Here is a 12,478-nt window from a genome sequence, read left to right as displayed (position 1 = left end):
GGATACCGGTGTTGGTCAGATGACTGCTGGCATCCCGTCCCACTATGTAAGAGTTACAATAAGCAGATCATTATTCCAATATGCCACCGTAAGACATCCCCATCTTTAGCGGGATAAAATGTAAGCAAAATAAAATAACATTTACTTTCAGAAATAAAATTGGTATTTCTGAGGAAATATAGTTGTATGTATGTATGTATGTGTATTATATACAGCCGGAAAATCTTTAGTGTTAGGCGCACTCAGGCAGAGTGTGGGACATTAGAAGTCCTGCATAGGTATAGTGGCACGACGGGTCGATGTTTGTCACCCGGACAGAGGGTCAGGAGTACCGCTGAATGGGGACAGCTAACTCTTGGTTAGCGGGCCCTTGTACATTACTCCCCTTCAGGCTCAATATTGGACCTGGGTCTTAACCCCACCCCCCCTGCGCCCCATACCCTAGGGGCACTTTCCTGTGATTACTCTGCTCTTTTCCCCACAGAGGGAACCATTCAATATGGCACCATTCATGGTCTCTCCCGAGACTAGGGACAGACCTTGCACATTCATTTTACAGGTGGCAATGTGATGACAGAGATTTTCTCACTCTAAAGACATTGCATGGCTTGGGGACAAGATTTACTTCTGTTTGTCAACATATGTTATGATTGGCAGCCACCAGCACTGGTTTTGCCACAATTAAATTGAATTGGTCCTGGACCACTAACCCAGGGAAACCCTGCAAGTGCCACGGCGCACAGTTTGAGAACCACTGCTCTAAGGTCATCGTTCCTGATGCACATTGTCTACATATTGAATTATTCACATTAGCGTTGCATTCTTTTTTAAAAATATATATAAGTTACAGTACCAAACCACTGTCTTCATATACTTTCCTGAACATCTTAGCCTACCAGACACTAAGCCTGATTATGACTTGGAAGTAAAGCAAAAAAAAAAAAAAAAAAAAGCACGTCATACCCCTTTCACACTGCACAAATAACCTGGTTTCGACCGGGTATATTGCTAGGTCGACACGGGTCGCTGTGCAAGGGGCCATTGACGAATTCCCCAGTCACTGCGACCCGGTACCTGTTTACTGCATAGGGAAAGGCGGCGCGGAGATGATCTCATCTCGCAACGCCGCCTCCGCACCCGCCCCTGTTGCCGGCTCCGTCCCCGCCCCCGGATGCAACGGGTCGGGATTGCAATGTGTAGGGTCCAATGCCGGATCCCACCCGAGAAGGACCCGTTTCCAATTCCCGGGTGGGACCCGGCATTGCGATCTGAAAGCGGTATGACTGTCTGGAACAAACCATGATGCCAATCAAGTGAAGCAAATACATTTATACGTTTTTCTGTGCAAGATAAATACTGGCTGTGTCTGCATGTAGCCCACAGATGTTAGATAGCTTTACTTTACATTGCAATTTAGATGTCTATGTGGACCCACCCCAATCTCTCTGCACATTTACATCTGCCCCACCTGCAGTGCAGCATGGTTTTGCCCTGGTGCCCAGTTACTTGCATTATTTTTGCTTTACTTCTAAATCTGAACCAGGCCCACAAGCTTTCGGTGTAGCAACATGGGATCTTTAAAAATGGGAAAATAAATTATATTAGCACTGCAAAAATAAACAGGCAAGAGGCAGCAGCTGCTTCCACGGAGCCGGAGTCAGGCCCAGAGAGGGATATTTACAGACGTCATATAAAAATAACATTTCCACACAATACCACAGAGAACATCCCACAGCCATGAACTGTTCTCTCTGCAAACAGACACATTTTAACCCCTTAAACAGCATCAAAGCCACGTGTGTGTGTGTGTGTGTGTGTGTGTGTGTGTGTGTGTGTGTGTGGTAATCTGTGTATCTGTATGAGCAGCTAAAATACTAGAGGTCCTACAGGTCAAAATGGATTCCCCTCCAAGAGCCCAGCCCCAGCTGAGGTTGCCATAGCAACGATGGTCATGTGAGCATAAGAAAACAATGGTTTTAATGCTAGGAAAACAAATAAAAAGCTAGCAGGAAGTTAGACAGCGAGACACCATGGCCAGAATATAGAAAAAAAACACTTCAAATGGTTTCAAAATAAAATTCTACTTAATGGAGTAAAACAAGGACTCATTTTTTAGAGACGATTTGGGGCCTACTTAATACCTTACACAATTTTTACCCAGTAATGAACATCTCCCATAGACTCTAATGACAGCAATACAAGACATAGTATAGGGGCTATTTATCATTCTTCCCATTCCGGGACAGTCGCAAAGGCATGCAGATGACACGGTCAGGTTGTCCCCACACATGTGTGACCATAAGGGTCTGGAGGGATCTGAAGAGGTCCCTCTACACCAGGCGTGACTAACCTGCGGCTCTACAGCTGTTGTGACACTACAAATCCCAGCACAGTTTTGCTACTAGGGAATGCTAAAGCTGTGACAGGGCATGCTGGGATGTGTAGTGTCACAGGATGACCAGGCCTGCTCTACACACAGAAAGGATCTGCAAATAACTAATTGGAGATGACCACCATTCCCTTAGAGCAGGCATGTCCAAACTGCGGCCCTCCAGCTGTTGTGAAACTACATATCCCAGCATGCCCTGCCACAGCTTTGCTGTCAGAGAGTGCTAAAGCTGTGTCAGGGCATGCTGGGATGTGTAGTTTCTCAACAGCTGGAGAGCCGCAGTTTGGACAAGCCTGCCTTAGAGGAATATGGTGATGGCGGCATTATTTGTCACGTTCAGCCTTTCAGGATCATCAAAGGTTAATCGCTTCTTTGAAACCAGCAAAGAATACTGAACATTTATTAAAATTAACAAGGATAGGCACGGTTGGTGTAGTGGTTAACATTGCTGTCTCACAGCACTGAAATCCTGGGTTTAATTACCACGCAAGACCCTGTCTGTGTTGTTTGTTTGTTCTCTTTCCTCCCACAAAATTCTGAAAACATGGTAGGTTAATTGTATTCTGAAAAAAATAATTAGAAACATGTAAATGATTAACCCTAGTATGGGGTGTGTTGTAGGGAATATAGATTGCAAGCTGTATTGGGGCAGGGATTGGTGTGAGACAGACATACTCTCTGTACAGCGCTGTGGAATATGTGTGCGCTATAAAAATAACTGGTAATAAAAACTAGAAATTTGGGGGGAGGGGACTATGTAGGTCTATCAATCTGGTCTGTGAGAAACATTTGGTAATCTCATTGATCAATCACTGCAACACTGAACAATAATTAAATCAATCGGAAATTAAACTAAGCTATATAAGGGCCTATGATGAAAGAAAGAAAAAGTTGGGGACTACCTCCTACCATATTTCTGAAAACCCGTAACACATCCCAAGTTACCAACATCACAATCAAGCGGATTGTTAGGATCTGCATTTGTGCTATCTGTATGCAGTTTTTATGTTCTACCTGTGTTTGTGTGCGTTTCCTCCAGTTTCTTCCCAAATGCCCAAAACATACCAGTAAGTTAATTGGTTAATAACTAAAATAGACCCAAGGTGCGTGGTAGGGAATTTAGATTGTAAGCTCCAGTGGTGCAGGGACTGATGTGAATGACACATTCTCTCTCTGTAAAGTACAGTGCTGCATAATTTGGTGGCACATATAAATAAAGAAAAAATCTACTACATAAAAGATAATAAAAAGAATAATGTAAATTTGTATAATGATAAATATAAGATAATTATAAGGCAATTTTGAGGTTAGTGCAAAATCTACGTATAAACGGATAGCGCTGGAATGCGTTTAGTTTGTCTTGAATCAAACGCGTAGCAAGTGTTTGGTCTGCATTCAGAGGTAGGTGCACGTCAATTGCTTGTGCCCCAACAAGGGGGAATACAATTTGATGTACATTGGAGCATATTCCTAACAAAGAAACACAGTGGGCTCTATGTATTACCATGTAGAAGAAAGTGTTGCAATATGTAATATTTAGAATTACATATAACTTCGCTCCACACAGAAATTGGCCAGAGCTGACCTCTGTCACCTCAGAGAGAGCGGAGGATTATGGCGCACACATGGACAATCATGTTACCATGTACCCTTACCCTAAGCTCTGCAATGGCACCAACTGCTGGCATATAGTACCTACAGCGTCATGCAAAGCAGGTGAGACAACGAAGTATACAAGGCCTGATGGAGAAGTGCAGCAGATTTTAATTAAAGGCTTAGGTGGGAAATGCTTACCCAGAGATTTCAGCAGTTAGGGGCCCTACTCATTTGACGATGCGCCGCCAAGGTGCCCGACGGCCGAAACGGCCGACGAGCGACCCGGCGGCGGGGGGGGCAGTGACGGGAGGAGTGAAGTTTCTTCACTCCCCCCGTCACGCGACTGCATTGAAGTGCAGGCAAATATGGACGAGATCGTCCATATTGGCCTGCATGCACAGCCGACGGGAGACCAGCGATGAACGAGCGCGGGGCCGCGCATCGTTCATCGCTGGAGCCTCCACACTGAAAGATATGAACGAGTTCTCGTTCATTTATGAACGAGATCGTTCATATCTTTCAGAAAATCGGCCAGTGTGTAGGACCTATAAGTATATGGAAATGAGCACCTTCATTACAAAGCACCTATGGGGCCGACTATAACAGGTTTCAATAATTCAATACCTCTTCAAAAATCCTGACTCCATGTACGATGCCTATCATTTATTTGCTGTTAATCCCAGACTCCAATCGGCCAACGCAATACACTTCTGCAATCTATGGGGGAATTCAATGTGAAAAGGCCGGTTTTGGTGCCCAAACGGGTCTCTTTACGCGCTTGCTACCCCCAGGGATAGAGAGCTGAAATTAACTTATCGCGCCCGTCAGCAGGAACATTTGAATAGCTGCCGTCAAAGGTTTTGGGACCCGGAATAATCCAATCCAGCCCTACGGGTGCTCGTACAGGGCTAGAGGCAGACTTATGCTACAGATAATAAGGCAAAACTCAGCAGTATTTATTGCAAACAAGATCAATAATCAGACACCCCTGGTTAAAAATAAAATGCAGAACATTCCTCATATTAAATGATGAATAAACTGATGAATAAACTTAAAACCTAAGTTCCATGATCATTATTATTATCTACAAATACTATTCACAGGTGGGGATGCAGTTAATTTGCCAGCTGTCGGAATTCCAGTGGTGAGAATACAGACGTCAGAATGCTGACAGCTGGAATCCCGGCAAATAGGGACTATTCCCACTCCTGGGTTTCCATACAGTGGGAACAGAACCACCGAGCCCGCAGCGTGGTGAGCGCAGCCAGCCCGCAAGTGGGCTCTTTGCGCTCTCCCCGCTGCTGGCATACTGGCAGCCGGGATGCAGTTGTCGGTGTATTGACGGTCGGCATCCCGGCCGCCGGTAAATCATACTGATCCCCACAAGCGGACGTGCGATAGAAGAACTTGCACTTATGTTCTCTATGCAACTCTGCCCATTACTCGCGCCAAACTTGCTGGGCATAGGATGAAAACCTTCCACCACCAATTACAGCCTTATACCAAACACCTCCACATAATTCATCCGCCTGAAGCCATCACCTATAGAACACACACACACACACACACACACACACACACATATATATATATATATATATATACACACATACACTATATATCCCCTATAGATAAGTGACAAGGTACATTATGACAACATAATTTTAAATTGCGCCACTCTATAATTTTTATAGCGTATATATCTACTATGATCTCTCTCATATATATATATATATATATATATATATATATATATATATATATATATATATATATATATTCTACGCTTACACGGATACCCACCATATCACCCCTTCTCAGCCTGCCAGTAAGACCACCATGATAACAATACAGTATAAAGTGGAAGGCTCTTCTGCAACTTGAAGCCCAGGAGATTGCCACGGACCCTGTGCCCACCCCAGGCCGGGCTATGTGACCCATGCACCCCCCCCCCCCCCCCCCCAGCATGGCCAGTGTGCAGGGCGGCCTCATTTGCATGCAGCCCCCTGTAACCCGTGTATTGCCGGTGCGCTCCATGCAGCCCCCCAGCAGCAGCAGGCGCAGGCCCCGCTCATACTCACCCGGGCGCTGGGAGCGGGGTCAGCTGTGAGGCAGGAGGGCACCGGACATTGGGGCGGGGGGGAGCAGACACAGGATGCTTTGTGCAGGGGGGAGGAGAGGAGACACTGCTGGGGGAGGCGGGGGAGACGGAATGGCCGTACGCTCTCACTACGGCGACTCGGACAGCCCAAACCAGCTGCATCCGCGCATCTCCCTCTGCCCCCTCTCCTCCTCTCACTGCGCCGCTGTTGATAGCCGATGGTGACTAGCTCTACCATCGATTGGCGAGAACCATGATGTTCCCTGCTATCGTTGGAAGCTGTGTGATCGATGCCTCTCCCCCTCCTCTCCCATCTTTTCATTCACAGCAGCTCCCGGCTCCCAGCTCCCGTATCGGTTCTTGACCATCGATGGTTTTGTTGCGATGGCCGTGGTTTTAACATACGATTTTGGCGTTCCGATGTTTGCCGCCATTGTGCATATCCTCCAACTGTACCTTTTTAATAGGTACAGTACCTTTTTTTTATGGTCTGTACCTATTTTTGGCTCTCCAAACTTCCATTGAAAGTATAGGAAAAGGCGGCGTGGTCACGCCCCTTTACCAGTGGCCACGCCCCTTTTTCGAATTTGTACCGATTTTTGTGTGTAAACTGTTGGACGGTATGCATTGTGTGGTAAACATTTGATGGCGTTCCAATGGTCCTGTTTTTGACCGACCACGCTGCAGAGGTTTGCGCATGCGCCAACAGGGTTGTGGGGGGGGGGGGGGGGTTATAGTAATTATTTTTCTATCATATTATTTTCATGCAGTTGTCGGTTATCGTTGAATCAAAAGATTTGATGGCGGAAGCCCAGCCACCAATGTGTGGTGGGCTTCCGATGTCTATGGCTACTGCGCATGAGCATACACGGTACACCGATAGTAGGGACCACCAATGGTATGCTATAGCATAGTTTAAGACCATCAATGATCCCTGCCGCATTTACCATCGATGGCAACACCCATGGAGGGCGAGTGCAAGTGGCCTTGATGCATTCTCCCCACTGCCGGCATTGTGGAGGACGGGATGCCGCTGTCGGTATAGTTACAGCCAGCATCCCGTATGCCGGGATGGAAGGCGGTCATTAGATCAACATGAGTTAGGTCGACATACATTGGGCCGACCATGTTTGGTCGACATGCATTAGGTCGACATGATCACTAAGTCGACGTGGTCATTAGGTCGACATGGAAAAGGGTCGACATAGAAAAAGATCAACGTGAGTTTTTCTCAATATTTTTAATTTTTTGACCTTTTCCATACTTAACAATCCACGTGGACCACATTTGGGAACGGTAACCTGTGCCATGCGCAGCGGTAGCATGACCCGAAGCATGGCGAGCGAAACGAGCCATGCAAGGTGTCACGGTGCACTAATTGGGGTTCACCGTCACTTTCTCTGACGTCCTAGTGGATGCTGGGAACTCCGTAAGGACCATGGGGAATAGACGGGCTCCGCAGGAGACTGGGCACTCTAAAAGAAAGATTAGGTACTATCTGGTGTGCACTGGCTCCTCCCACTATGACCCTCCTCCAGACCTCAGTTAGATTTCTGTGCCCGGCCGAGCTGGATGCACACTAGGGGCTCTCCTGAGCTCCTAGAAAGAAACGGGGCTTCTCCCTCAGCACACTGGAGCCATTTTCTCTTCACAGTGCAGCTGGAAGACAGCTCCCCAGGCTCTCCCCTGTAGTTTTCAGGCTCAAAGGGTTAAAAAGAGAGGGGGGGCACAAAATTTAGGCGCAATATTGTATATACAAGCAGCTATTGGGAAAAATTCACTCAATACAGTGTTAATCCCAAAATTATATAGCGCTCTGGTGTGTGCTGGCATACTCTCTCTCTGTCTCCCCAAAGGGCTGTGTGGGGTCCTGTCCTCAGTCAGAGCATTCCCTGTATGTGTGTGCGGTGTGTCGGTACGGCTGTGTCGACACGTTTGATGAGGAGGCTTATGTGATGGCAGAGCAGATGCCGATAAATGTGATGTCGCCCCCTGTGGGGCCGACACCAGAGTGGATGGATAGGTGGAAGGTATAAACCGACAGTGTCAACTCCTTACATAAAAGGCTGGATGACGTAACAGCTATGGGACAGCCGGCTTCTCAGCCCGCGCCTGCCCAGACGTCTCAAAGGCCATCAGGGGCTCAAAAACGCCCGCTCCCTCAGATGGCAGACACAGATGTCGACACGGAGTCTGACTCCAGTGTCGACGAGGTTGAGACATATACACAATCCAATAGGAACATCCGTTACATGATCCCGGCAATAAAAAATGTGTTACACATTTCTGACATTAACCCAAGTACCACTAAAAAAGGGTTTTATGTTTGGGGAAAAAAAGCAGGCAGTGTTTTGTTCCCCCATCAAATGAGTGAATGAAGTGTGAAAAAGCGTGGGTTCCCCCGATAAGAAACTGGTAATTTCTAAAAAGTTACTGATGGCGTACCCTTTCCCGCCAGAGGATAAGTTACGCTGGGAGATATCCCCTAGGGTGGATAAGGCGCTCACACGTTTGTCAAAAAAGGTGGCACTGCCGTCTTAGGATACGGCCACTTTGAAGTTACCTGCTGATAAAAAGCAGGAGGCTATCCTGAAGTCTGTTTTTACACACTCAGGTACTAGACTGAGACCTGCAGATAGTGCTGCTGCAGCGTGGTCTGTAACCCTGTCAAACAGGGATACTATTTTGCGAACATAAGACGTCGTCTTATATATGAGGGATGCACAGAGGGATATTTTGCCGGCTGGCATCCAGAATTAATGCAATGTCCATTCTGTCAGGAGGGTATTAGAGACCCGACACTGGACAGGTGATGCTGACTTTAAAAGGCACATAGAGCCTTATAAGGGTGAGGAATTGTTTGGGGATGGTCTCTGGGACCTCGTATCCACAGCAACAGCTGGAGAAAAAAAAAAAAATTTCCTCAGGTTTCCTCACAGCCTAAGAAAGCACTGTATTATCAGGTACAGTCCTTTCGGCTTCAGAAAAGCAAGCGGGTCAAAGGCGCTTCCTTTCTGCACAGAGACGAGGGAAGAGGGAAAAAGCTGCACCAGTCAGCCAGTTCCCAGAATCAAAATTCTTCCCCCGCTTCCTCTGAGTCCACCGCATGACGCGGGGGCTCCACAGGCGTAGCCAGGTACGGTGGGGGGCCGCCTCAAAAATTTCAGCGATCAGTGGGCTCGCTCACAGGTGGATCCCGGGATCCTTCAAGTAGTATCTCAGGGGTACAAGCTGGAATTCGAGGCGTCTCCCCCCCGCCGTTTCCTCAAATCTGCCTTGCCGACAACTCCCTCAGGCAGGGAGGCTGTGCTAGAGGCAATTCACAAGCTGTATTCCCAGCAGGTGACAGTCAAGGTGCCCCTACTTCAACAAGGAATGGGTTACTATTCCACACTGTTTGTGGTACCGAAACCGAACGGTTCGGTGAGACCCATTTTAAATTTGAAATCCTTGAACACATACATAAAAAAATTCAAGTTCAAGATGGAATCGCTCAGGGCGGTTATTGCAAGCCTGGAGGAGGGGGATTACATGGTATCCCTGGACATCAAGGATGCTTACCTACATGTCCCCATTTACCATCCTCACCAGGAGTACCTCAGATTTGTGGTACAGGATTGCCATTACCAATTCCAAACACTGCCGTTTGGACTGTCCACGGCACCGAGGGTCTTTACCAAGGTAATGGCAGAAATGATGATACTCCTTCGAAAAAAGGGAGTTTTAATTATCCCGTACTTGGAAGATCTCCTTATAAAGGCGAGGTCCAAGGAGCAGTTGTTGGTCGGAGTAGCACTATCTCGGGAAGTGCTACAACAGCACGGATGGATTCTATACATTCCAAAGTCACAGCTGGTTCCTACCACACGCCTACTGTTCCTGGGGATGGTTCTGGACACAGAACAGAAAAAAGTGTTTCTCCCGCAGGAGAAAGCCAAGGAGCTGTCATCTCTAGTCAGAGACCACCTGAAACCAAAACAGGTATCGGTGCATCACTGCACACGAGTCCTGGGAAAAATGGTAGCTTCTTACGAAGCAAAATTCCATTCGGCAGGTTCCATGCAAGAACCTTTCAGTGGGATCTCTTGGACAAGTGGTCGGGATCGCATCTTCAGATGCATCGGCTGATACCCTGGTCCTTGGAGACAGGGTTATCTCTACTGTGGTGGCTGCAGAGTGCTCATCTTCAAGAGGGCCGCAGATTCGGCATACAGGACTGGGTCCTGGTAACCACGGATGCCAGCCTTCGAGGCTGGGGGGCAGTCACACAGGGAAGAAATTTCCAAGGACTTTGGTCAAGTCAGGAGTCGTCCCTACACATAAATATTCTGGAACTGAGGGCCATTTACAATGCCCTAAGTCTGGCAAGGCCTCTGCTTCAAAACCAGCCGGTACTGATCCAATCAGACAACATCACGGCAGTCGCCCATGTAAACCGACAGGGCGGCACAAGAAGCAGGATGGCGAAGGCAGAAGCCACAAGGATTCTCCGATGGGCGGAAAATCACGTCTTAGCACTGTCAGCAGTGTTCATTCCGGGAGTGGACAACTGGGAAGCAGACTTCCTCAGCAGACACGACCTACACCCGGGAGAGTGGGGACTTCATCCAGAAGTCTTCCAACTGTTGGTAAACCATTGGGAAAGGCCACAGGTGGACATGATGGCGTCCCGCCTAAACAAAAAACTAGATATTGCGCCAGGTCAAGGGACCCTCAGGCAATAGCTGTGGACGCTCTAGTGACACCGTGGGTGTACCAGTCGGTTTATGTATTCCCTCCTCTGCCTCTCATACCAAAGGTACTGAGAATAATAAGAAAACGAGGAGTAAGAACGATACTTACAAGAAGAGCTTGGTACCCAGAACTTCAAGAAATGATATCAGAGGACCCATGGCCTCTACCGCTCAGACAGGATCTGCTACAGCAGGGGCCCTGTCTGTTCCAAGACTTACCGTGGCTGCGTTTGACGGCATGGCGGTTGAATTCCGGATCCTAAAGGAAAAGGGCATTCCGGAAGAAGTCATTCCTACGCTGATAAAAGCCAGGAAAGAAGTAACCGCAAACCATTATCACCGTATTTGGCGAAAATATGTTGCGTGGTGTGAGGCCAGGAAGGCCCCAACAGAGGAATTTCAGCTGGGTCGTTTTCTGCACTTCCTACAGTCAGGGGTGACTATGGGCCTAAACTTGGGTTCCATTAAGGTCCAGATTTCGGCTCTGTCGATTTTCTTCCAGAAAGAACTGGCTTCACTGCCTGGAGTTCAGACATTTGTAAAGGGAGTGCTACATATTCAGCCCCCTTTTGTGCCTCCTGTGGCACCTTGGGATCTCAACGTGGTGTTGAGTTTCTTAAAATCACATTGGTTTGAGCCACTTAAAACTGTGGATTTGAAATATCTCACGTGGAAAGTGGTCATGTTATTGGCCTTGGCTTCGGCCAGGCGTGTGTCAGAATTGGCGGCTTTGTCATGTAAAAGCCCTTATCTGATTTTCCATATGGATAGGGCAGAATTGAGGACTCGTCCCCAGTTTCTCCCTAAGGTGGTATCAGCTTTTCACTTGAACCAACCTATTGTAGTGCCTGCGGCTACTAGGGACTTGGAAGATTCCAAGTTACTGGACGTAGTCAGGGCCTTAAAAATGTATATTTCCAGGACGGCTGGAGTCAGGAAAACTGACTCGCTTTTTATCCTGCAGGCACCCATCAAAATAGGTGCTCCTGCTTCTAAGCAGAATATTGCTCGCTGAATTTGTAGCACAATTCAGCTGGAGCATTCTGCGGCTGGATTGCCGCATCCTAAATCAGTAAAAGCCCATTCCACGAGGAAAGTGGGCTCATCTTGGGCGGCTGCCCGAGGGGTCTCGGCTTTACAATTTTGCCGAGCTGCAACTTGGTCAGGGGCAAACACGTTTGCTAAATTCTAAAAAATTGATACCCTGGCTGAGGAGGACCTGGAGTTCTCTCATTCGGTGCTGCAGAGTCATCCGCGCTCTCCCGCCCGTTTGGGAGCTTTGGTATAATCCCCTTGGTCCTTACGGAGTTCCCAGCATCCACTAGGACGTCAGAGAAAATAAGATTTTACTCACCGGTAAATCTATTTCTCGTAGTCCGTAGTGGATGCTGGGCGCCCATCCCAAGTGCGGATTGTCTGCAATACTTGTATGTAGTTATTGCCTAACTAAGGGTTATTGTTGAGCCATCTGTTGAGAGGCTCAGTTATATTTCATACTGTTTACTGGGTGTATTATCACGAGTTATACGGTGTGATTGGTGTGGCTGGTATGAGTCTTACCCGGGATTCAAAATCCTTCCTTATTGTGTCAGCTCTTCCGGGCACAGTATCCTAACTGAGGTCTGGAGGAGGGTCATAGTGGGAGGAGCCAGTGCACAC

The 12,478-nt window shown here is 47.6% G+C and overlaps 1 protein-coding gene across 1 annotated transcript in view; it reads right to left on the bottom strand.

Annotated features, from left to right (window-relative positions):
• The window catches only part of LOC134966025 (zinc finger protein 585A-like), a 32,286-nt gene extending 25,918 nt beyond the window's left edge, over window positions 1-6,368 (bottom strand). Inside the window, exon 1 of the mRNA XM_063942479.1 lies at window positions 6,067-6,368. The gene's annotated coding sequence lies outside the window, so the exon portion shown is untranslated. The remainder of the gene's footprint in view (window positions 1-6,066) is intronic.
• Between the last annotated feature and the right edge of the window lie 6,110 nt (window positions 6,369-12,478).

The sequence above is a fragment of the Pseudophryne corroboree genome, chromosome 10, assembly GCF_028390025.1.
Source record: "Pseudophryne corroboree isolate aPseCor3 chromosome 10, aPseCor3.hap2, whole genome shotgun sequence".
Taxonomy (NCBI): Eukaryota; Metazoa; Chordata; class Amphibia; order Anura; family Myobatrachidae; genus Pseudophryne; species Pseudophryne corroboree.
The sequence above is the reverse complement of the archived record's forward strand: the minus strand, read 5'-3'. Positions and strand labels throughout refer to the sequence as shown.